Source organism: Lolium perenne, chromosome 2 (assembly GCF_019359855.2).
Source record: "Lolium perenne isolate Kyuss_39 chromosome 2, Kyuss_2.0, whole genome shotgun sequence".
In the NCBI taxonomy this organism is placed as follows: Eukaryota; Viridiplantae; Streptophyta; class Magnoliopsida; order Poales; family Poaceae; genus Lolium; species Lolium perenne.
Window position 1 is genome coordinate 202,059,765 of NC_067245.2, and position 9,674 is coordinate 202,069,438.

A 9,674-nucleotide genomic window follows, 5' to 3' on the forward strand; every position below is an offset into this window, starting at 1 on the left:
CCAGATATGTACTCGTGATAGCCCTATTAGGCGTCTTGATCTATCTCTATAAATCTTGATGCCTAATATATACGATGCTTCACCAAGGTCTTTCATTGAAAAACTATTATTCAAATAACCCTTAACACTGCTTAATAGTTCTATATCATTTCCTATCAATAATATGTCATCTACATATAATATCAGGAATGCTACGTAGCTCCCACTCACTTTCTTGTAAATACGGGCCTCTCCATGACACAGTATAAACCCGAAGTCTTTGATCACCTTATCAAAGCGTCGGTTCCAACTTCTTGATGCTTGCTTCGGTCCATAGATTGAACGCTGAAGTTTGCATACTTTGTCGGCATTTTTAGGATCGACAAAACCTTTGGGTTGTACCATATACAACACTTCCTCAGAGTCTCCATAAAGTAACGCCGGTTTGACATCCATACGCCAAATAACAAAATCGAAAAATCTAGCAATAGCTAACAAAATCCACACAGATATAAGCTTCGCTACAGGTGAGAAAGTCTCATCGTAGTCAACTCCTTGAATTTGTCGGAAACCCTTTGCGACAAGTCGAGCTTTATAGACGATAATATTACCATCGGCATCTGTTTTTCTCTTGAAGATCCATTTATTCTCGACAGCCTTTCGGCTATCGGGTAAGTCTACCAAAGTCCATACTTTGTTATCATACATGGATCCCATTTCGGATTTCATGGCTTCTTGCCATTTGTTGGAATCTGGGCTCATCATCGCTTCTTCATACGTCGCAGGGTCCTCATCATTGTTATCTACAATCATGACATTTAGACAAGGATCATACCAATCGGGAGTGGCACGTTCCCTTGTCGATCTGCGAGGTTCAATAGTTTCCTCGTTCGAAGTTTCATGATCATTATCATTAGCTTCCTCTGTTGCCGGTGTAGGCGGTACAGTACAACTTCCGATGCTGCGCTACTCGATCAACGAGTATAGATTCATCAATCTCATCGAGTTCTACTTTTCTTCCAGTCACTTCTTTAGTGAGAAATTCTTTCTCAAGAAAGGTTCCGTTCTTAGCAACAAAGATTTTGCCTTCGGATTTGTGATAGAAAGTGTACCCTATAGTTTCCTTAGGGTATCCTATGAAGACGCATTTCTCCGCTTTGGGTTCTAGCTTGTCCGGTTGTAACTTCTTTACATAGGCTTCGCAACCCCAAACTTTCAGGAACGACAGCTTAGGTTTCTTATTAAACCATAATTCATACGGTGTCGTTTCTACGGATTTTGATGGTGCTCTATTTAAAGTGAATGCGGTGTCTCTAATGCATAACTCCAAAATGATAACGGCAAATCAAGAAGAGACATCATACTACGAACCATATCTAAGAGAGTTCGATTACGACGTTCGGACACACCGTTTCGTTGAGGTGTTCCCGGCGGTGTCAATTGTGAAAGTATTCCGCATTTCTTTAAATGCATGCCAAACTCATAACTCAGATATTCACCTCCACGATCAGATCGTAGAAATTTGATCTTCTTGTTACGTTGATTTTCTACTTCACTTTGAACTTCCTTAAACTTCTCGACAGTTTCGGATTTATGTTTCATGAAATAGATATACCCATATCTACTCGGATCATCTGTGAAGGTTAGAACATAACGATAACCACCGCGCGATGCTACGCTCATTGGTCCACATACATCGTATGTATGATTTCCAATAAGTCGTAGCTCGCTCCATCATACCAGAAAATGGAGTCTTTGTCATTTTTACCCATTAGACATGCTTCGCATCTATCAAGTGACTCAAAGTCAAGTGATTCAAGTAATCCATCGGTATGGAGTTTCTTCATGCGTTTCACTCCAATATGACCAAGGCAGCGATTGCCACATATAAGTAGAATTATCATTAAGTTTAATTCGCTTAGCATCAATGTTATGTATATGCGTATCACTACTATCGAGATCTAATAGAAATAAGCCATTCTTTTGTGGTGCTCGACCATAAAAGATATTATTCATAAAAATAGAACAACCATTATTCTCGGACTTGAATGAATAACCGTCTTGCATTAAACAAGATCCAGATATAATGTTCATGCTCAACGCAGTACATAATAGCAATTATTTAGGCTTAAAACTAATCCCGAAGGTAGATGTAGAGGAAGTGTGCCGATCGCGATCACATTGACCTTGGATCCGTTTCCAACGCGCATCGTCACTTCATCTTTCAGCGATTTGTCGTTTATTCTTTAGTTCTGTTTCGAGTTACAAATATGAGCAACCGAACCGGTATCAAATACCAGTGTACTAGAACGAGAACCGGTGAAATGAACATCTATAACATGTATATCAAATATACCTTCTTTCTTCTTCTTGACAAGGCCGCTCTTCAGATCAGCCCAGGATACTTGGAGCAATTACGCTTCCGGTGTCCCTTCTCCTTGCGATAATAGCACTCAGCATCGGGCTTAGGGCCGTTCTTAGGTTTCATAGGAGGCGTGGCAGCTTTCTTGCCACCCTTCTTGAATTTTCCCTTAGACTTGCCCTGTTTCTTGAAAGCTGGTGGTCTTGTTGACCATCAACACTTGGTGCTCTTTCTTGATCTCAATCTCAGCAGCTTTTAGCATGCCAAAAAGTTCAGGTAACTCCTTGTTCATGTTCTGCATATTGTAGTTCATCACAAAGTTCTTGTAACTTGGTGGCGATGATTGAAGGACACGATTAATCCCCGATCTGTTAGGAATCACTATTCCCAAGTCAACGAGTTTCTTCGCATGCCGGTCATGGCGAGCATGTGCTCACTAACGGAGCTGCCTTCTTCCATCATACAAATTGAAGAAATGTTTCGATGCTTCATAGCATTCAACGCCGCATGAGTCTCGAATATAGCTTTCAGCTCATTCATCAACTCATGAGGATCATGGTGCTCAAAACGTTTTTGAAGATCGGATTCCGGACGCACGGGATGGCACACTGAACTTGAGAGTACCGAGTTTTCCGAGTCGCGTAAACAGCTTTTACTTCATCGGATTCATCTTCTGCCAGAGGGTCACCTAGCGGTGCATCAAGCACAAATTGCAGATTTCCGCCGAGAGGAAGATCCTCACATGACGGAACCGATCGGTGAAGTTGCTACCGTTGCTCTTAAGTTTCTCTTTCTCTAGGAACTGATTAAAATTGATTGGGGACGCCATCTCTACAACATATATTTGCAATAGTTTAGACTAAGTTTATGACAAATTGAGTTCAAATTTTAATTCAACATTATTAAAAACCTAAGTGAACTCCCACTCAAAACAATATCCCTCGCATTGTCTTAGTGATCACACGAACCAAATCCACCGCACCTAAACCCGATCATCACGAGAAAAGGTGTGATTTCAATGGCGAACACTCAAAGTGTTCATCATATCAACCATATGATTCATGCTCTACCTTTCGGTATCACGTGTTACGAGACCATGTACGTACATGCTAGGCTCATCAAGGCCACCTTAGTATCCGCATGTGCAAAGCTGTCTTGCACCCGTTATATGTACTTATTGAATCTATCACACCCGATCATCACGAGGTGCTTCAAACGACAAGACTTGGCAACGGTGCTACTAAGGATGAACACTTTATTATCTTGAGATTTTAGTGAGGGATCATCTTATAATGCTACCGTCGCGATCTAAGCAAAATAAGATGCATAAAAAGGATTAACATCACATGCGGTTCATATGTGATATGATATGGCCCTTTTGTTCTTGCGCCTTTGATCTTCATCTCCAAAGCACGGATATGATCTCCATCATCTTCGGGCATGATCTCCATCATCGTCGGCGTAGCGTCAAGGTCAATGGCGCCGTCTTCATGATTGTCCTCCATGTAGCAACTATTACAACTACTTTGAAATACTACTCAACATGAAATTTAAAGACAACCATAAGGCTCCTGCCGGTTGCCACAATACAATAATGATCATCTCATACATATTCATCATCACATTATGGCCATATCACATCACCAAACCCTGCAAAAACAAGTTAGACGTCTCTAATTTGGTTTGCATATTTTACGTGGTTTAGGGTTTTGAGAGAGATCTAATCTACCTACGAACATGAACCACAACGTTGATACTAATGTTTTCAATAGAAGAGTAAATTGAATCTTTACTATAGTAGGAGAGACAGACACCCGCAAAGCCTCTTATGCAATACAAGTTGCATGTCGAACGAGGAACAAGTCTCATGAACGCGGTCATGTAAAGTTAGTCCGAGCCGCTTCATCCCACTATGCCATAAAGATGCAAAGTACTCAAACTAAAGATAACAAGAGCATCAACGCCCACAAACCATTGTGTTCTACTCGTGCAACCATCTATGCATAGACACGGCTCGATACCACCGTAGGATAACGTTGCATAGAAAACAAAAATTTTCCTACGGCGAACACGCAATCCAAGCCAAGATGCAATCTAGAAGACGGTAGCAACGAGAGGGTATCGAGTCTCACCCTTGAAGAGATTCCAAAGCCTACAAGATGAGGCTCTTGTTGCTGCGGTAGACGATCACTTGCCGCTTGCAAAAGCGCGTAGAAGATCTTGATCACGATCGGTTCCGGCGCCACGAACGGGCGACACCTCCGTGCTCGGTCACACGTTCGGTTGTTGATGAAGACGACGTCCACCTCCCCGTTCCGGCGGGCAGCGGAAGTAGTAGCTCCTCTTGAATCCGACAGCACGACGGCGTGGTGTCGGTGGCGGTGTAGAAGTCGGCGGAGCTTCGCTAAGCTACGCGGGAAATATGAAGTGGAGGAGCAAAGCTAGGGTTTGGGAGGGTGGCCGGCCACTCAAGGGCGGCCAAGCTATGGTCTTGGGGTGGCCGGCCCTCCCTTGGCCCCTCATTATATAGGTGGATCCCAAGTGTTGGTGTCCAAGTCTTCGAATAAGACCCGAAACCAAAACCTTCCATAGGAGGGGGCAAACCTAGCCCAACTAGGACTCCCACCCAAAGGTGGGATTCCCACCTCCCATGTGGGGGTGGCCGGCCCCTATGGTGGAGACCACTTGGGACTCCACCCCCACTAGGGCTGGCCGGCCATGGAGGTGGAGTCCCTTGTGGACTCCACCTTCCTTGGTGGTTTCTTCCGGACTTTTCTAGAACCTTCTAGAACCTTCCATAGAACCTTCCGCGACATTTTATTTCACATAAAATGACATCCTATATATGAATCTTATTCTCCGGACTATTCCAACTCCTCGTGATGTCCGGGATCTCATCCGGGACTCCGAACAAATATTCGAACTCCATTCCATAATTCAAGTGCTACCATTTCAACATCCAACTTTAAGTGTGTCACCCTACGGTTCGAGAACTATGCGGACATGGTTGAGTACTCACTCCGACCAATAACCAATAGCGGGATACGGAGATCCATAATGGCTCCCACATATTCAACGATGACTTTAGTGATCGAATGAACCATACACATATATTACCAATTCCCTTTGTCTCGCGATATTTTACTTGTCCGAGGTTTGATCTTCGGTATCACTCTATACCTTGTTCAACCTCGTCTCCTGACAAGTACTCTTTACTCGTACCGTGGTATGTGGTCTCTTATGAACTCATTCATATGCTTGCAAGACATTAGACGACATTCCACCGAGAGGGCCCAGAGTATATCTATCCGTCATCGGGATGGACAAATCCCACTGTTGATCCATATGCCTCAACTCATACTTTCCGGATACTTAATCCCACCTTTATAGCCACCCATTTACGCAGTGGTGTTTGGTGTAATCAAAGTACCTTTCCGGTATAAGTGATTTACATGATCTCATGGTCATAAGGACTAGGTAACTATGTATCGAAAGCTTATAGCAAATAACTTAATGACGAGATCTTATGCTACGCTTAATTGGGTGTGTCCATTATATCATTCACACAATGACATAACCTTGTTATTAATAACATCCAATGTTCATGATTATGAAACTAATCATCCATTAATCAACAAGCTAGTTTAAGAGGCATACTAGGGACTTCTTGTTTGTCTACATATCACACATGTACTAATGTTTCGGTTAATACAATTCTAGCATGATATATAAACATTTATCATAAACATAAAGATATAAATAATAACCAATTTATTATTGCCTCTAGGGCATATCTCCTTCACAGGGTTCAATTCAAGACAAACTATGAGGGGATGACGTCGATCGATCTCGTAGATGGAGATGGTGGTGACGATGGTGCTGATGGAGATGTTGATGGAGATGTCTCCTCCCAAGCCAAGGAGGAGTGGGGATGTCGATGACGTCGATTTTCCCTTCATCGGAGGCACCGGTGCAGCAGGATCTGCCCTCTCCCGGAGTAGGAGAGGACTTTCACCTCCGCCGCCTCAATAAATATTGGGAAAATATGGCTTAGGTTTTTAGGCGAAACAGAGCTTCTGGTATAAAGGGGTCCCTGAGGCGACGCTCGAGGGGCGAATGGACCTAGGTGGGGCGCCCTACTTCTTTGGGTGCGTCGCCTAGTGCCGTTCGCAGCTCGTGGCCCCTCTCGTGTGGTTCTTCCGATCACGGCCTTTCTTCGGGTGAAAAACTGATCAAATATTTTTTCTCTTGATTTTTAGCAATCCAGAAAGTCTTGAAACAAATAATATACAAAAAAGGAGGTTTTCTGTCTCCCAGAAATTAAATACCGGGAACTTTGTAGAAAACTCCCGGAAATCAACGAAAAATTCATAAATAATAATGTATGAAGGCAAATAACAATGAAAACTAATCATATATGTATATAATGATGATGCAAAATGCATGTATCAATGATTAGACTCCGGCGACGCATTTTTAAAGAAATTTTGGGGGCGGTTTGGTCGGAGGAAGGGAGTGGGGAAAGGTTTTGGTTGGGTTTTGACGGCGGTTTCCCTCCAAAGTTTCGAATGGTAGAGCAGGGGAGGGGAGGGAGGGTTTGGAATTGCGAGGATGGAGGCCGGGTTCGCGAGGATGGCGGATGGGTCCGCCATGCCAGTGCGTATATAGTAGGGAAAATGGGTGAGTGTTGGGCTGATGCCTCAGGTTGCGAGGTGGATTGGTTATGTATTGGGCCGACTCACGTTTCCTCTTCTCTTGTGTCTGTAGAATTTGGGCCACACCGTTGACACCAACCTCGTGGCCTTGGTGATAAACAATGATGATGCCGCAACAAAAGCACCATGGCAGTCTCGTATCACTGCTCCAGCCGCTCCAGCTTGCTTCTCAATGGAAAACGCCGCATCAACGTTAAGCTTTAAATTGTTTGTAGGAGGTTTCATCCAGGTATTTCTTTCAACAGATCTCGAGGGAACAGATGCTCGTGCCACGTTGTCAGTGATAGCCCTTATATAATCTAAGAAAATTTTGATTTTGAGCAAACTTTAAACATGAGAATTTGAACAAAATCAGTCTGAACAAAATTTGAATTTGAAAAAAAAATATAACATTTTTTTAATTCAAACACTCTTTTAGTTTAAATCATTTTAAATGAACTTTTTTTAAAGGCGGACAAAATCCGAAATTAACCTGACTAGAACCTTTTAGAATGTTTCCAAAACCGAAAAAAACCAAACAGTACACCGTCTCGATTGCTTCTGCCTGTAGCGGGCAGTGGCCCAAAATGTTTCGCTCCGGCAATACTAGTATTCCAAAAAAATAAAAAATGACACTTAATGTACTACTAAGAGTCTGTTTTTTTTTTGAGAAAAACTATTTCGTGAACATTGTTCGGTAGAACTTTTAAGTTCTTATTGTAATTGAAATGCTGAGTTGTAGGCCACATAAGGAGGAACTTGTGGTAAAAAAAAAACAAATAACTGTATTTTGATGTATATAATGGTCTTGACTTGGACCTCGTATTCAGTGGTGTGTACGGATATTAAACATGCAAGCGTCTGTAGTCCAACGGTTAGGATAATTGCCTTCCAAGCAATAGACCCGGGTTCGACTCCCGGCAGACGCATTTTTTTTATGTTAGCTCCTTTTTGTTCAGTCATCTGCTTCAACTGCGTGAGCTCGCACGGCCCTTTGATTGATATATTTTGTTCCCTCTGGACAGGACGCAAGTCATGTCAAATTAAGCAAGACCCGAACCATCCATCAGACATCTAAGTCGAGGAAGAACCTTCAGAAGGCAGCGTACCCTCGTGTCGAGAGTTCCTTTCTCCCTGCTGGAAAAGATCAGGCAAGAGTCCCTTTCTCTCCTCCCCCATCGCCGGCCAGGTGGTAGCAGAATCGGCACGCCATCTCTCTCCCTCGCTTCGCCCAGCTCGCAAGCCATTAATTTCTCGGAAGTCCTGGTCAAACAAGCCACGACCGATGAACTGAATCTGCGCAGAGATGTACGCTAGCTAACCGACCGAGCTCCCTAGAAACAGAGAAATGTCCGATAAACTAGACGATCGGGCGCGCGGTCTTGTTTTTCTTTTCTTTCTTTCCCGGTCCTGCGTATCCCCGGCGATTCTGCGAAAGCGATGCTCGGCTTGATCCTACTAGCTAGTGGTGTATGAAGTATGCTCACTGGAAGAGTCCTCACGCTTCCGGCGAGTGCTCGTGGATGGTATTTTCGTCAGATCATCAGATGACATCGAGCGGCATCAGCGCCGATCAAGCCAAGCCGTCTACGGCACGTGCGAGCTCGGTTGAGATTTACACTCCAGCAAAGATTCGGCCACTTCGTGTGAAGCTGTGCTCCCCTGCAGTCTCCAACAGGCAACCTCGAACTGGTCCACTTGGGTACGATGAGCTGAACCTGTTTGATGTGCATTTTGTAGCACTGTGTACATCACTCATCAGTTTGTATGCACCGCTGCCAAAAGTCCAAACTGGAGATCATTTCTTTGATCAGCGAGATGTGACGGAACGTAGACTATCCGTGGAAACAAAGCTCCGACTGCGACTACCACGCACATGAGGCGAGCTGAACCTCATTATCACGACAATTATAGACCTCGTGTGAGAAGCAAAAACTCGCTTATTACTTGTTCAAATTAATGATTGATCGATCTTCTGCCGGCGAGGCCGAAGCACACCACCCTAGCTAGTTCCCCCAGTTATAACTGAAACTGTCCCAAGTGCAGATGCAGACAGTGTGCCCGAAATTAACAGCTGGGCCTGTGAACGCCAAAAGGTTCTTCTACGGAAAGCATGTGTCTGTCGTTCCCTGCCATATAACAACCTATTAAATTCCCACAATGTAGGAACTAGAAAACGTAGGATTACAATGACATGCACACTGTAATCATACAGCAGTTTATATGAACCAAACTTTATTTCATTTCACCATAGAAAAATCGAAGTATTCTTGAACAAAGCTACGAGTGGATGCTAGCTTTCCTATAAAATCTTGTGCAAAGGTGTAACACTTGTACCTGGGCATGTATTGGGCCAGGAGTATATGGGCTGTGGGCCCATTGGACGGGAAGTTGCTTAGGAGAAATTCTTGTATGAATCAACCTTAGAAATCAAACAATCATCATAGAAAAATCTTCTATGAAATTCAATCTTACAAATTTTTCAACAACGAAGAAAAAAAAAGAGAAATACTCCTACATAGAATGCAGTTGCTTCCACGCACCGGCCATTAATTCCTGGAGTCAACCTCGAGAAGTTTTTTAAGAATCTAATACAGAGGCGGCTTGATCTTCCGTAGATTATTATGCTAACTATAGAC

At 43.4% G+C, this 9,674-nt stretch overlaps 1 non-coding gene across 1 annotated transcript; it reads left to right on the forward strand.

Annotated features, from left to right (window-relative positions):
- The first annotated feature begins 7,892 nt into the window (after positions 1-7,892).
- Positions 7,893-7,964, forward strand: TRNAG-UCC (transfer RNA glycine (anticodon UCC)). The gene has a single exon. It is a non-coding gene; the product is annotated as a tRNA-Gly (tRNA).
- Positions 7,965-9,674: the final 1,710 nt, after the last annotated feature.